This window comes from Papio anubis, chromosome 7 (genome assembly GCF_008728515.1).
Source record: "Papio anubis isolate 15944 chromosome 7, Panubis1.0, whole genome shotgun sequence".
Taxonomy (NCBI): Eukaryota; Metazoa; Chordata; class Mammalia; order Primates; family Cercopithecidae; genus Papio; species Papio anubis.
This window is the reverse complement of record NC_044982.1, coordinates 61,866,297-61,882,933: the sequence shown is the minus strand read 5'-3', so window position 1 is coordinate 61,882,933 and position 16,637 is coordinate 61,866,297. Positions and strand designations below refer to the sequence as shown.

The following is a 16,637-nucleotide window of genomic DNA, read 5'->3' as shown; positions in this document are numbered from 1 at the left end:
GAGGGACACCAATGTCCACCATATGAATGAGGGACACCAAGAAGTCTAAGAAAGATGACGATAATAAGAGAGAATGGTATTAGTAGCATCCATAATAGGTGTTTCTGACCATTGCAACAGAAATGACAAAACTGAAAATAGAGCAAGGTGGAGTAGTTACAAAAAACTACCTGCAGTCAGTTTATTCTCAGATATCTAAATAGAATACAGTAGTCCCCATTTATCCACAGGGGATACATTCCAAGATCCCCAGTGGATGCCTGAAAATTCAGATAGTACCAAACCCTCTATATGCCGTGTTTTTTCTTAAACATACCTATCTACAATAAAGTTTAGTTAGTAAATTAGGCAAAGTAAGACATTAACAACAATAACTAATAACAAAATAGAACGATTTAGTAAAATAAGGGTTACTTGAAGACTGTAAAAATTAAAGAAAGAGGAGAGAAACACGAAGAGTGGCTTTTCAGTCAACAGGGACAGGATCATTTTAAATAAACCTGAGAGGGGTGGCTAGCTGAGTTAGGTCAGAGCCACATTCTCTTACAGATTAAGAGTTTTTAAGGATTCAGGGTGGGAGAGTTTAGCAGAGGCTTGGACTGCTTCTGTTCTCTTTGTTGTGCTTATCTGGGAGAGAGAGTTGTGTGTCTGTTCCCATACATCTTTCTGCAGCTGCAGGCATATCCCTTAGTCTGCTTTTAGCCTCCCTATCTTAGTGCACCTGAAGGGAGAGAATGTGCTTATTAAGGCTGACAGTTTTACTTGGGCCCATTGTATGAGGGTGAAGTTTGGCAGTTACTCAAGAGACTTTCCCCCCATCTCCCTCTGTGCCCCAGCTGTCTTATCTGTGTTTTCTTGTCTGCTCTTTCTGGTTGCTTGCAATAAGAGAAGTGATTTCCTTGAAATGCATGACACTAGAAAGGGAGCTGGAACTTAAAGAGGCGGTGTTTGTCCAAGGCGATGGTGCTTCTGCTCTGTCAAACACAAGCACTATAATATCACAACAGTCAATTTGATAACCGAGAAGGCCACTAGGAGACTAATGGATGTTTAGCATACACAGCATGGATATGCTGGACAAAAAGATGATTCATGTCTCAGGCAGACAGAATGTGACATGTGAAATTTCAACATACTACTCAGAATGGCATATGAGTTAAAAAGTATTATTTCTGGAATTTTCCACTTAACATTTTCAGATCATGTTTGACCATGGGTAACTATAACCAGGAAAAGCAAAATCATGGATAAAGAGAGACTACTTTCCTTTTTTAAGATTGCATATCTTGCAATATTTAATTGTCTAAAATAATTGATATAAAATAGCAAAACCAAAGTCTATACCAGGCACAAGGATAGCCACTACCATCTTGGCCTTTTAAGATGCCAATCTCAGAGTATGGTCCAAAAGTTACGGTACCCACCTGGAATTCAACAAATCACACGGAGGGGAACTTGGTAGTGACTTCTAGGTCTACTGGCTTCCCTTAGCTTCCCTCAGTGCTACTACTGCAAGGCCTTGGGAGATTAGAAAATAATTCTTCTTATAAGTATCTATGAGATATTAAACCACACTATAATAAAATAAAGGAAAACTTGATTATGCATAATTAAACAAGAATGTACCATGTGACAACATCCCAGTGATTCGTGATTATCTAATCTTGAAAAAAGTCATATTATAAGTGTTTGTGTTTAGAATGTAATACTCTGTTACATGAAGTAGATAAAGAAATGTACTGATTGAAAATTAAGACTTTCAATTTCCAATTTTACTAGCCATTGTTTCCTTATTAAAATTACACCAATTGAGCCAACAATAATTATTAATCTTTAGTTATTTAAGGAGGCCTTGGGACTTATGCACATAGTACCTTACCAAGTAGAATTCATGGGATATAATCAGAACACATTATGCTTTTGCCTCAAATGCCCTCTAAGTGTATTATCTGGGGGTAGTTTTTCCTCTCCCTTTGGCAAAAACTCAGTCAGGTCCCACAGTTTCCTCAGTGCTTTTTGATTACATAGCCCTGAACTGATTTCCCACACTCTTGATCCAGCAGATATTTACAGCTGGCTTTATCTGACGCGGTGAATTTTGGAGTTCCTCAGAGATGTCCAGCATTAGTGTGGACTCTCACATGCAGCTCCTTGACACAAACAAATTCACTCCTTCCCAGAGGTTTTTACTCCTTCCTAAGCGTCTATAAATTTTGCAGTCACTTCTACCTTCTCTTGAATGCCCTATAGATCACCCTATTAGGCAGCATCACAAGAAGCCTACTTAAGCTCCCTTGAGTCTGACATACTCCAGTCTGGGATAACATTTCCTCGGATGTGGCCTTCACAACCTGTAGACGTGTAGTCTGAGCTCAGTGTCCCCTTCAGTCCAGTTGTCACCAGATATCCATATTAAGCTTCCTGAATTCCCCCCTCTTATTTAAAATGAAGGAAGATACACCCCATGGTAAGAGAGATACTTTGTAATTTTTTAAAATCCACTTTATCTGTTTTAATTGTTTTGTAGAGATGGGGGTCTCACTTTGTTGCCCAGGCTGGTCTTGCTTAAACTTCCTACAGTGTCATCTGTTTCATGATTCACATTGGTATTTGATATATGGGTTTCTCTTTTAAAACCTCCAATTTAACATCCTTTTACATTTAAAAAAAATGAGAATTAAGCCCTGTATCTTATATAAAAGCTTTGGAAGTTGCAATAGTGAGAACACCCCAATATTAATAAACTAGAGGAGAAAATGATAGAAGCACAGGGATGAACCTTGGTGACAAGAAACAGTCATGTAATGGTTCGCGGGAGATCCACGAAACCCTTTTACCTCCATTCCATCTGTGCAGGAGAACTCTCGGAATGTGTGAGTAACCTGTCTCACAGCCTGGAGACAGGGAAGCTAGCGGACATAGGAAGTTGTCCACCAACTAGAAAGTCAGTTTTCTTCTACTTCTCTGTCCACTATCCCTTATAGAGGCCTTCTTTCTTTTCTTTTCTTTTTTTTTCAAAAAAAAAAATATATATATATATTTGTGTTAGGTACTAAATTTGGTTCACAGGTGAGTCAGGGAAGACTGGCTCAGAGGTTACCCAAAAGAACATTTTTAGCCTCATTAAACTTAATACTTAAGGAGAATCACTTTCTCACTTGAAGTATTCTGCTAATTATTTTAATTCTTTTTTTTATGGTCACCAGTATTAAACTATCCTAAGTCAACTAGAAATAAAGAAATCTGTGATGGAAATATATCCAATCTTAACAAGATTTGGATAATTAGCCTATAGGATTGAGCCAATATACTTCCCCCAAATGAACTAATTTTTGCATTCAACCACAACTCATAAGGTTTCTTTATAATTCATGTTTCCTTGTTTTCAAAACTCTAACGATATACTCAAAACTTCACAGATTATAAACCAAGAGACTGAGCTAATGTTTTATATTCTTTCATTGGCGCAGAAGACTATCATGGGGACCTATAAGGATATGAAATTTTTCTTCCAAAGTAATGACCTTATATTTCACTAGAGAGCTAAAATACCACACTCATACATTTCATATTGCATCAAACTCCATGTATACTTGAAGTTTTTCACTTTCATCTAGAATAGTTATGAGCAAATAAAATCATTCTGAAGAGAAATAATTTAGTCCTCAGTAGTCTATTTTTACACTTGTCACTTTAAAGAAATTTAAAAAAGAAAAACTCTAATCAATCTAATGCAAGAGATTATACCATTTACCAAAAATGCCTTCTTCATTTACTAGTAAGCTTATGGAAGAAATAGTTGGTCATTACTGTATCACCTGGTCAGACCCCAAACTTTTAAAATGTGATAAATTTCAGCCATTTTAAAGGCTTAGATGAAAAACAGCCTTTTCTTAGGCAAATGTAAATGTTTCCCCAAAAAATAATTATGTTCTATTATAGAAATCAATAATCAAACTTGTCTCTAGTGTGAATCACATAAAAATTATCTTTGAAGTATTAACAAAATAGTTTCATTGAGGTAGGAACAACCAATTTCACTTTTATCCACAACTGTCAAAACTGTAACATAAATGCATAAACCTTTTATACAGTTTTTTAAGTTATCTTTTGCATAATGGAAAAAGTAATAAAAGTAGAGTTCAAGTTTCAAGAAGAAAAGTTTTGTAGAGAAAGGATTAGGCAGGGTGATGAGAGACACCCAGGGAAACTAGAAAAATGAAAGAACAGGAATAGAATTTTTAAATTTTTATTGACGTTCTTACAAGGTTTACAGCTGAATGAAGTTAAGCATTCTGCATTTCAATTATTTTTATAGCAGTAACAAGAATGTAGAAAACAGCTACACATTCATCTCAACTTGTTGTCTACCTACTGAGAGCAGTCTTCAGAGGTCCTCCTCCACTACAACTGAGATTCATTTTTCTGACCTCAACACTCACATCAGTATTCCAAAAAGCCCGTATGTCTAAAATCAGAAAAGTTTCTCATTTCCAGGTTTCTATATATTCACTCTATAGTAACACTTATCAAATGTTAAAGTGCATAAAACTCATCATGTAAACGTGTTTAAAATAGAGAGTCTAGCATACAGATTATCACCATAACCATCTGCAAAGATTCTTAATCAATTGATCTACATTTTAATAAAAGTATAACTTGTTCAAGGTTTGAATCACACTAGAGAAACACTGATCTAATTTTGGGTTCACATTCAAATTATTTAAGAGCTTTTAATATTATGACTACAATCAACTTTAACCTGTTACATCTTGGAGGATTTGATAAAAGAATCAAATTAAATACACAGAAATAGCTAGATGATAGGTGGATGGATGGATACATACATACATACATACATACATACATACATACATACATACAATGAGAAGTGGGTAAAAGAGATGAGGAGGGAAGAAAGGGAGATGAAAATAAGTTGTTTTAAAAAAAGGTAGCTACAACTAAGTCTGCAAAATGCAAAACAACAATTTTAATTAAGTTTTACACTTAATTGATTGGTTGTTTAGCAATGTGTAGACACTTCCTTTGGCTACTTTAGAACCAGGGCATAGTTTTGAGGGTTCTCTCTCTCTCTCTCTCTCTCTCTCTCTCTCTCTCTCTGAGACAGAGTTTCACTCTTGTCGCCCAGGCTGGAATGCAATGGCATGATCGTGGCTCACTGAAACCTCCACTTCCCGGGTTCAAGCAATTCTCCTGCCTCAGCCTCCCAAGTAGCTGAGATAACAGGTACCCACCACCATACCCAGCTAATTTTTGTATTTTTAGTAGAGATGGGGTTCTGCCGTGTTGACTAGTCTGGTCTTGAACTCCTGACCTCAGGTGATCCACCTGCCTCGGCCTCCCAAAGTGCTGAGATTACAGGTGTGAGCCACCGTGCCCAGGCCTCTGTCTCTTTTTCATTCCTTCTGCATCTTCATGTCTCACTCATAACCAGATTCTCTCTCTCTGCTCAGCTTTCTTATCCTTTTGTGATTTCTTTCACTTTTCCCATTTTCTCTTAGTCACTTTATCAATTTACTATTTTACTGTCTCTTGTTCCTATGTCCACCTTTATTATGGGAGGTCTCCTATATGGTATGGCTGAAAGTACTTCTGCTATTATTATGTCTTCCCCATGCCTTCTGGTCCCACTCTTGAAATCTTAGAACTCCTATCTTTTGGGTTAAGAATCGCCTTATTCACCAACTTCTCTTTTAAAATCTATGTGCTTCTGGAAGAGATATATACTTCTGAGAGATCAAGTCACTATCAGCTGGAGACCCTTTATTTCTATCAGTTATGAACCAGTAGGCTTAAATGACTTTGGGCTTCTAACTGACATAGACAAACGATGTCTTAGCCTTCCTTAAAATCTGGAGACATCTTACAATATGTACATATACACATTGGGCAACTTATTTTTCCATCTTCACTTAATTGCTTTGGACACAATTTTGATGCTAGGAATAGCAAATTTTAACATTAATTTCCTAGACTTATAGAGTCAGAAAAATTAAAGAAATAAACTAAAAAGATCAGCAATCCATCCTTGAACTTCCTCCCCACTCCCATATTTTATAAAAAGAATTAAGCAGTCTCTCAAAAATACAGTCTTAAAATACATGTACACATACATACACTCACACACTCAGGCTAGGGACATTAATAGTCACATACCCCCATATCTTCACCTCTTTTCTTGTCTAAAAATGTTCCACAACCTGCATTAATAGCCCAACCTAGCATTGCATTAGGCAATGATCATTGCTGAGAAATCTTTCCAATTATCAACTAAAAATTTCTTACAGATTTCTCTCCTTTTATTATGCCCATAGTGAGGATGAATAACTAATCATTATCCTTTAACACTTTTCCATACTCTGTGCTTAAAGACAGAGGTTATACCTATTTTTATTCACCCTTTTACAATGTATTCGACACTTCAGCAGAGGTCCTGCTAAGGATTTTTATTGTGTCTCCTTCCTCACAACCACCCACAACTAGAATCATTATTAAAGCTCATTTTCATATACTGCTTATATTATTAAGAGATGCCTTCAGCATTTTAAAAATATTTTTAACACTCAGCACTTAAGAAATAGCATTCTTCAATATAAATGGAAACAGAAAATGATTACAGTTGAAATTCATTAGGCACTCAATAAACATTTATTAAATTTAGCCGAAATATCATATTTTTCTATTTTTAATATTCAGTATGATTTATTTTCTATTTTCATTTATTATGAGAAAACTTTCCATATTCCAAAAGATTCATTATATTTAATTTTTTCTCCCTTGAATAATTCTTTATTCCCCTGCTATTATGTGTAATATTTCAAACTAAAGTGTTCTTACTACAAATCTCCTGTGTTCATGTGTCTTTGCCTTGCAACAAACAAACATATTAAATTTCTTCTCTTCTTAATAGTAATTCTTGCCACCTACCTGACTTACGGAAACATTGTGAAGATTGATGGGGCTATCAATAAAACACCTGAAATTCCTTGCTGTTTTTTTTTTTTTTAAAGAAAAAAAAAAAAAACAGGAGTGTATAAGGGAAGATAGTAATGCTGTATTTGGGGGAGCATTTGTTTTTCTAAACATCCTACAGTAATTCTTTAAAGGATCCTTCTCTCCCCTTTGTCCTTGTAACAAAATTATGAGTAAACATGAACTTGATAGAATATGGATCCTCTTAATAAGAGTTCATTTATTTCTATTTGTTACAGAAGATAGGTTCACCATTGTCCATTCAAATAACAACTAAATGGGGCATGACCAGACCCACAGATTTCAAATTAAGATATAGCAGTTTAATAGTATATCGCAGCAGTTGGCTTCTTTATAGCCTATCAACTAACAGAAGAATGCTGTCTCTTAAAAATCAAGAACTATAAGGCTCCCTTACCAGGAAATTAAAGATTTTCAGGTAAATTATTTACTGCTCTCTTTGTTGATTCTCCTCTGATACTATTAATCTGTTACAATGGTCACATCTCTGTCATTTTGCATGTGTGGGATAAACTAAACCTGACATCAGAAAACCTGGGTACATATCCCTTTCCACCACTTACCAATTAAGTAATCTTGACAAGTGTTTGTAAATCTAAATTGCCATGAAGGGATAGAATGTTTTCTCTCACTAATTTACAAAGTTTTTGAGAGAATGGAATTAGAATATGTCTGTGAAGGCACGGAACACATTTTTGATTGCTTATATGTATAAGATAGTATGATGTCAGCCTACCTAGCTTTTGGGCAGTCTACCCCACAGTTCTATCAGTTGTGAATAGAATTGTGATTCTATTCAATCACATCATAATTCTTACATAAGAAACAAGTAGGAAAAAATCATTGGCACATTTCATCAGGTCTTCTTATTTACTCAGAGCTGATCTACATGTAAATGTAAAGAGACTGTGATTTTACAAGGGGCTTAAAACACCTCTCAGTATTTTGCATACTCCTTCCAACTTCCTGACCAGCAGTCCTGTCTGTACGCTTGGCCAGCCCTGGCCTTTCCACCTGGAATAGCTTTCCTCTTGTACTTATCGGAATGATACTAACCTTTGAAAGTACAGCTTAAAAGTCACCTCCTTTAAATAGTCTTCACTTCCTCAATCAGAAGTATTTTTAATCTATTTTTGTTATTGTAGCACCTATTATTGTAGTCCATGTACTCCAGACTCCTCCCTAAGACTATGACCAAATTGAGTCAGAGAAGGAACTCTCTCTTATTTATTACTAAATATTAGTACCAAATAGAGGAAGTTTAATATGAAATTTACTAAACAAATCTGTTACTTTTACTTATATCTCACACAAAATTATGAAATTAGTCTTTCATTTGTTCTTCCCACATATGATGCACAAAAATATCTGTAAATATATAATTTTACATCACCTGTGACTCTAATTTAAATGTCTCAGTCCTAAACTCAAAACCTTCCATTTTTATTCACTTCCCCCTCCATCTTTCTTAATTTCTTCTATATCATGTACCCAGTATTCCTCCTCCTTAGCATCCTGGTGTTTTAAATTGCTATCTCCATTTTCCTACATTCTCTGTCCTTATAGAATAGTCTATTTTATTAATTATTTACAAATCTAGTATAAAAGCTAGCTCTTCCAAAAGACCTCACCTGATCAACCCTTTTATATAGATATTTTATAAACTCTAAGCTCTCAGACACCAGGACAATTTCCTTATAAAATGAAAAAGAGCATATGACTTCATATTAGAAATGCATTAAGATAAATGGCCTAAAAGCATAATTGCCTTAAGGCAATTTATTCAGGGTTTGTTTCTACAGCATGAAACTAATAACAGCAGAGAATAAATTTTAACAGTATATACAGACAAACATTTTTCATCCTTACATTTTTGTGTGCATAAGTAGCATTTCTTGAGATCAGAGCATTTTGCACTATCCAAGGTTTACACTATGAAGATAAAATGTACAAGTAATTCCTGCTTATTTATCATATCTTTCTGGAAATTGTTTTGTGAATAAGATTTTCAAAAGTGAATCAAAATTGCCCACTGAAAGACTACCATACCAGTAGTTAACCTGACAAAGACCCCAGCATCAAATAAGTCATAGGAATAACTAACAGTACTTTGAAGATATAGTAAGGAGTTTAAAGTTTTTAACATTAAAATAAATTTTTAATTTAAACAATAAAATATAATTCATGTTCTATAAAATTATTTAAAATCTCTAAATAACACACTAATCATTAAGGATTCTAAATGTCATGGAAAATATTTCTGAAAAACTGAATCTACTCTGCTGGATATAATAATATTTAACAGTTATTTTTCAAGAAATTTGGTGGGTGGCTCCCATCCAGGGACAATGGCTAAGCCTTGGGCCTGGCAACACATTACCTCCATGCTAAATAGCAAAAGCCCCTTAATTTGAACTCTGTTCTGAGATCTATAATCTGTAGGTCAGAAGGGGAAATGCAAAGATGAAAAGTCAAAAGTTGTTCTTTCCAAATAGACAAGAATACAGACATTCCTATTTCCACCTGGGTGCACATTCTACCTTGTAGCTGTGCAAATGTAAGTAAGCTCTTTAAACTCTAAACTCTTGTTTCCATAGCTGCAAATTGAAAACAATTATACTTAATAACAACTAAATGAATGTCAAAAATTAAATGAAATAAAGTGCATAATGTGCTTAGCAAGTATCAAGTATATGTAGTAAATATTCAGTAAAGTCACTATTATAATATCATTATCATTATCATCACATAGGGTACACTTGCCCACTGACACATTGTAGATTACCTAATACATGCAGTCCATTCCTACCTCACACCTAGAACAATTGAGTGCTCTCCTCAATACTAGGGATATGATCTAATAGACTGACACTGGTCTCAAGAGACAAAGGGCCTGGTGAGTTAACAGCAGAAGGAATGCTGACTCTCATAAATTTTGACAGATATTTGTCATACAAATTGACAGAAAACCTCCTTTAGTTACTGAGGAGTAATTTAAGCTATGATATCACCGGCCAGCCACTATAATTAAAGTTAGATATCCTGAGTAAGATTTTTTTATGGCCTAATGATCAATTAATTATTTCTGCATGGGAAATTTTCCAAACTACAATAGTCTCAAAGATGCTCTAAGGGTTGAAACTATGAGGATTCAGTCTTTAATTTGCTCAAGTGTTGGAGCCAACACAAAAACGAGTCTAGTTTTAGGAATGTTTTAATTTGCCTGTGGTTGGAACTATAGAGTGCTATCTCTTCAATACAGTCTTAAACTCCTTTATTTTAATAAAAGTATGAGAAACTTATCCTGTACTCAGTAAATATTTAAGTAATATGTAAATAAATCTTCCCTCCATCACTAACATAGAATAACAATACTGAAAGATTTGCCAGAATTTATCCGGGGTACCTCTCTGCTGTATCCTCAGAGGCCCTTGTCGAGCATGGCCTGCTGCATGCATGGTACAATTCTGCCCCTCTCTTGATCCTCTGTGTTTATCCAATCAATCAATCCAGACCATATTGTCTAGGCCTTCCCAGACAATAAAAGAATAACTTTTTAAAAATTGTGCTTTTGGCCGGGCACGGTGGCTCAAGCCTGTAATCCCAGTACTTTGGGGGGCCGAGATGGGCGGATCACGAGGTCAGGAGATCCAGACCATCCTGGCTAACACGGTGAAACCCCGTCTCTACTAAAAAAATACAAAAAACTAGCCAGACTTGGTGGCGGGCGCCTGTAGTCCCAGCTACTGGGGAGGCTGAGACAGGAGAATGGCGTAAACCCGGGAGGTGGAGCTTGCAGGGAGCTGAGATCCCGCCACTGCACTCCAGCCTGGGCGACAGAGCGAGACTCCGTCTCAGCGCAAGAGCGTCGTGCCATCGATTGTGCTTTTGTTTAATGATGTATCATATATTGAAAAATGCTATAAAAATGTTGTAAGAAAATCTTGTGGCACACTGTTTCATTCTGTCTCCCTTGTAACAACTATGGGGCAAACTTCCTTTAGACTTCAAGGCCACAGCCTCCCCTCAAGCTGGTGTATGTTATTATATGGACAATTTGAATCTTGCAACTTGTCCTGATTCTTTCTTAGTTTTGGCTCATTAGGAAATTCAAAACTGATTTGGTGTCCCACCTTCAGATACTCTGAGAATTTTATAGCACATATCGCTAGTTCTCTCTCTTGTAGCCCCGTTTTATTATTATTCCTTATTTTCCTTTCACCTTGTCTTTTATATTTTTTTCAGTCATTATGGCTTATGCTTGTCTCTTTAGAACTTAGGAGAGGTATTTGTAGGAGTGTCATGACGCTTTTAAAAAAAGAAAAAAAACACTATCCAGGGAAATGTTTCCCAGATTCTCAAATATATTTGCCAATGAACCTCTTCTAACAGTACAGAACCGTTGACCCCAATTCCTGCACCAACTCTTACCAAGCTAAATATATCACTTGTCTACCTGGAATTATATTGCAAATGAGTCCTAGGTTCTCTTATGATATGTATAGCTTGTACACTTTTCTTCATCATCATTTTTACCACCAAGCCCTTGCCACTCCTATCAGACTACCACTGGGTGGCATTCTGCCTTGAATGGACAGATCACCTAACTAAACAAAAAAAAAAAAGTCATTACCTATCTTATTTCAACCATCTGAATATTTTCTGTTGCTTGGCTAGTACCAACCAGATTTCAAGTAGCTACCAGGATGTTACCACAAATAACCAAATACACACCTGGTCTTGCCGCACACATTACTCATTGTGCATTGGACTACCCTGTGCCTCGTGACAAATGGCTTGTAAAGGTCAATTAATTTTCTCAGCACCTATCTTATCTAGTTCCTGCTTTATCCTTCTACACAGGAATCAAATCCCCACACACCTGGCACTAAAAACCTCTACCACCACCAAAATTCAGAAACATGAAATTGACCACCCAAGAGCTCCATTCAGAGATTATAACTGACATTTTAAAATAGCCTATAGTTCCCTTATGTCAATATTAGATAGAGATTGGACTGAATAGAAAGATGACCTCTGTTAGAAAACTGAAAACAAAACGTAAAAAGCAACGAAGCAGAAGTGGATTGCTCCTATATATTCATATCTATGAAATGTATACATATTTTCATATATGGTATAAACACATAGAGTTATAATTTTAAGGTCACATCCTAATGTCAACAGTAAAGAGAAAGAATAGTAAGTTCATAATATTTCTTTTAATGTGTTTCCAAAGCTGTTGAGTAAGCTATGATGCCATAATTCTGGCAGAATTGTCTATTTCATATAAAATTTTTAAGATTTCCCCACAAAGAGCCAGGTTCAGACAACATACTGATGTAATAAAAGTGTCTCATAGAAATAGGAGTGCTTTTTAAAGATATTACTAATCCACAAAAATTACTCAACATTTCACTTTCAGCCATAAAACATATTTACACATACTTACACAATACTAACTATGGAATTTAACCCAACAGGTTCCAATTATTTACATTAAGATACACAAGAAAGGACCAGAAACTAAACTAGCCCAATCCTTGAAGATAACTCTTAAAGTGTGGTCTATAGACCACCTGTTTCAGAGTTACCTAGGACGTCTGCTTAGAGTGTAAATTCATGGGACATACTCAGGCTTCTAGAATTAGAATTTCTGGGGTTGGAGCCCTGGAATCTGATTTCTTTATAAGTTCCCTTGATTCTTGAGTGCAGTAAAGTTTAAGAATCACAGCACATGGAGAAGACAAGTGAAATAAAAAACAGCCAGACTTGTAGTGAGAGTCCTTGTAACAGGTACTGCATAGCACCCAAGGAGTGCAACAAGTTATTGCAATTCACAGAGGCAGCCAGCAAAATGAGGTAGGGTATCCACAATTGCATCAATGCAATTGGGTTTGAAGCTTCACTACATGCTAGCTATGTGAATTACAAGGTTTTTCTTTTAACTCAATGACTTTTAACTCAATGACTTCTGCATTTGTAAAACAAGAATAATCTAACTTATGCGTGGTTGTAAGGATTAAACAATTTAGAATTTAACACATGTAAAGCACTTAGAGCAGTGATCTGGGAGAATATCACATAGGAAATAATCATTCTAAAATGACTAAGTCATTACCTATCGATACTACACTGCTAGAGGTAAGTAACCATGATTATCCATATTCTGGACTGTTTAAGCAAAACTGTGAGATGAAGCTCATCTTCATATTGTCCCCTTCTTTTTGGATATCTTCCATTCTTAGTATAAAGATCTGCCCTTCCTAACCTACACTCTGTTTGTTCTCACCTTCCCACAATGGTGGTTGTTACAATTTTACCCCACTGGAAATTATCTGTTGTATATTATATCATCTCATGACTTAGTGTTTCAATAATGGAGCTAAAATGATGTACTACATTTTTAGAAAGACCATTGCCAGGTATACATATCCAACTGAGGTTTGAGGAGACTAATCCTTCCCCCACAGTTTTCTAATGAACTAAAAAGTGTAATGGTGAAAAGTAAAGGAAGGTGAAAAAGATATTTCAGAGTAGGCATATCTCTTAGCAACCATCCATGAACCAGGTGTTTCATACCTGCAAATAAACCTTGCAAAGAGCAGTACACCAGGAGAAAAGCTACTTATACCAGACTAATTTTATCATGAAGGTTTATCTTTTATCAGCTTTCCCACTCCCATTCAACTCAGGGATTAGGCATACTTTTTCCTTTCCTCCTGAATTTCACTCCTTCACTCTGAGTAAATGATATTAAGAGTTATCAAGTAACATATATTTCACCTTCCTGCTCTGCAACCTTAGAAGCTACCTGTGCTGCTCCCAGCTACTCCTCTTTTCCTTGAACCTCAGGGTAAAACATCTTCTTCTTCCTTTTGAAAGTTGTTTCCACTTGGACTCTGAGTCTGATATATTTTGATTTAACTTGGAGCTTTTTAAATTTAATTCCTTCTCTCTTTTCCTTGTCTTCAGATGACTCCTTCCCCTTAGGCTATGTTCAATCTTAAAAATTCCCTTGATTTTTCACCCATTCATACCTTCTTTCCCACAGCTTTCCTTACCTTCTATCAGACTTTCAGATTCCCAACACCTTGTTTTTGCTTTTACCATTCTACACACACACACACACACACACACACACCCCATGACACTTAAACTTGATTGGCAACGGCCACCGCTGACTTCCACACTGCCAAACCCAACTGACTGAAAATTCCAGCATTTGACACCATTGACTAGTCTTTCCTTCTAAAAAAACATTGTTCTCCATTGACTTCTGTAACATCATCCTAAAATAGACTTATTTCCCATCTCTTTTACTAGATCTTTTGACTCTGCTCATCCCTAAAATGTTTGTGCCCACTTGTCTTTTCACCTTACAATTCTTCCTTAATGTTTAAATTTAGTCTCATAAATTTACATCTATAAATGTATGACTCTCAAATCAGCACCTCTAGCATCAGATACTTCTAAACTCCACAACCAAATATCTAATAACCCACTGTAATTTCTACCTTGATATCTTTTTTCCTGTGTGTCATATCTTGATAAAAGAAATTATCTATGTAATCACTCATGCCAGAAATCAGGGAATCATTTTTGAACCCTCATAATTCATCACTTCCCACATCTTATCAGAGCACTAGGTCTCGTCAGTACAAAGCCTGTACACTAGGTCTTGTCAGTACAAAGCCAGTACACTAGGTTTTGTCAGTACAAAGTCAGTATAAAGCACTATCTACTATATTGCCTTCTCTCCATCTGCGTGTGCTACCATTGCTTTCATATGAAGCACATTGTCTCTTCACTCAGGACAGACAAGTTTAAAAAAATATTTTAAGGTAACATGATAACTTTCATACAACTATAAAATAAACATGTGTCGTAGATTTTATTTAACTAATTAATGAATGAGGGAGCCAGTAAGATGTTACAATGAGTTCAAAGGAGAAGTTAAAGTACCACACTTATATAGGTTAATAAGCGATGTTGAGATGAATTTACCAATATATTCAAGTCTGGCTTTTTCCACAGTAGGAAGGAAAATTAATTTTCCAGTCTCCAGACAATTCATTTGCACATCTATGGACAAGAGTCATTTGCATCGACATGATCTGCAATTTACAGAATTTTAAATAGCTCAAAGACAATGAAAGATGCAAACCCCATAAAATCAAATAACTCAGAAAGGTGTGCTCTGTCCTTTAGACAATATATATTTTGATTGAAGACACCTAGTAAAGTTTTTTGTCTATTTCAAAGTCTTTCACAATTTTTTCTGAAAGACTTTCTCATCGTTTGTAAAACTAAAGTCTAATAAAATATCTCCCCAGTTAAAAATTCCTCATTGTCTTCCTACCAACACAAAATAATATCTAGCTTAGCTCTAACTGGCCATTCTGATCTCCTGCCTCACCACCCCACCCCACCTCACCCCCACTTTATATCAGTTAGAGAAATAACAAAATGCTCATTCCTTCCCTAATATACTTTGCTGTTTTATACTCATTTTATTTCACATGCCAGGTTTTTCCTGGAATGTGCTTTTGTCCAACTAATAAAACTTCATTATTGTATCTTTTTTGAATTTTTTTATTTTTAATTTTTATGGGTATATAGTATGTGTATATATTTGTGGAATACATGAGATACTTTGATACAGGCATGTGGCCAGGCGTGGTGGTTCATGCTTGTAATCCCAGCACTTTGGGAGGCCAAGGTGGGCTGATCACCTGAGGTCAGGCGTTCGAGACCAGCCTGTCCAACATGGCAAAACCCCATCTCTACTAAAAATACAAAAAAAAATTAGCCAGGTGTGGTGGCAGGTGCCTGTAATCCCAGCTACTTGGGAGGGAGAACAATAAACAGGCAGGCAATGTGAAATAAGCACATCATGGAGAATGGGGTATCCATCCCCTCAAGCATTTATCCTTCATGTTACAAACAATCCAGTTATACTCTTTCAGTTTATTTTAAAATATACAATTAAATTATTATTGACTATAGTCACACTGCGCTATCAAATAGTAGGTCTTACTCATTCTTTCTAACTGTTTTTGCACCCATTAACCAGCCCCACCTCTTCTGCAAGTCCTCATTCCCCTGCCCAGCTTCTAGTAACCATCCTTCTACTCTCCTTACTCATGTGTTCAATTGTTTTGACTTTTAGATTCCACAAGTAAGTGAGAATACATGATGTTTGTCTTTTTTGCCTGGCTTATTTCACTTAACATAATGATCTCCAGTTCCATCTATGTTGTTGCAAATGACAGGACCTCATTCATTTTTATGGATGAATAGTACTCCATTGTGTATAAATATATTTTCTTTATCCATTCACCTGTTGATGAACAGTTAGGTAGTCTCCAAATCATGGCTATTGTGAACAGTGCTGCAATAAACATGCGGGTACAGATAAATCTTCAATATACTCATTGCCTTTCTTTTGGGTATATACCTAGCAATGGGATTGCTGGATCATTTGGTAGCTCAATTTTTAGTTTTTTGCAAACTATTTTCCATAGTGGTTGTACTAATTTGCATTTCCACGAAAAGTGTACACAGGTTCCCCTTTCTCCACATCTCACCACCATTTGTTATTGCCTGACTTTTAGCTATAA

The 16,637-nt window shown here is 35.9% G+C and overlaps 1 long non-coding RNA gene across 5 annotated transcripts in view; it reads right to left on the bottom strand.

Moving 5' to 3' along the window:
- LOC103886213 overlaps positions 1 to 15,419 on the bottom strand; it is an 88,297-nt gene extending 72,878 nt beyond the window's left edge. For 4 of the 5 annotated variants that reach the window (XR_004184932.1, XR_004184933.1, XR_002523350.2 and 1 more), the window contains exons 1-2: positions 12,467 to 15,419; positions 1,425 to 1,518 (exon numbers count right to left, since the gene is read on the bottom strand). This is a non-coding gene — a long non-coding RNA (uncharacterized LOC103886213). The remainder of the gene's footprint in view (positions 1 to 1,424; positions 1,519 to 12,466) is intronic. The other variant, XR_002523347.2, reaches the window with a different exon arrangement.
- Positions 15,420 to 16,637: the final 1,218 nt, after the last annotated feature.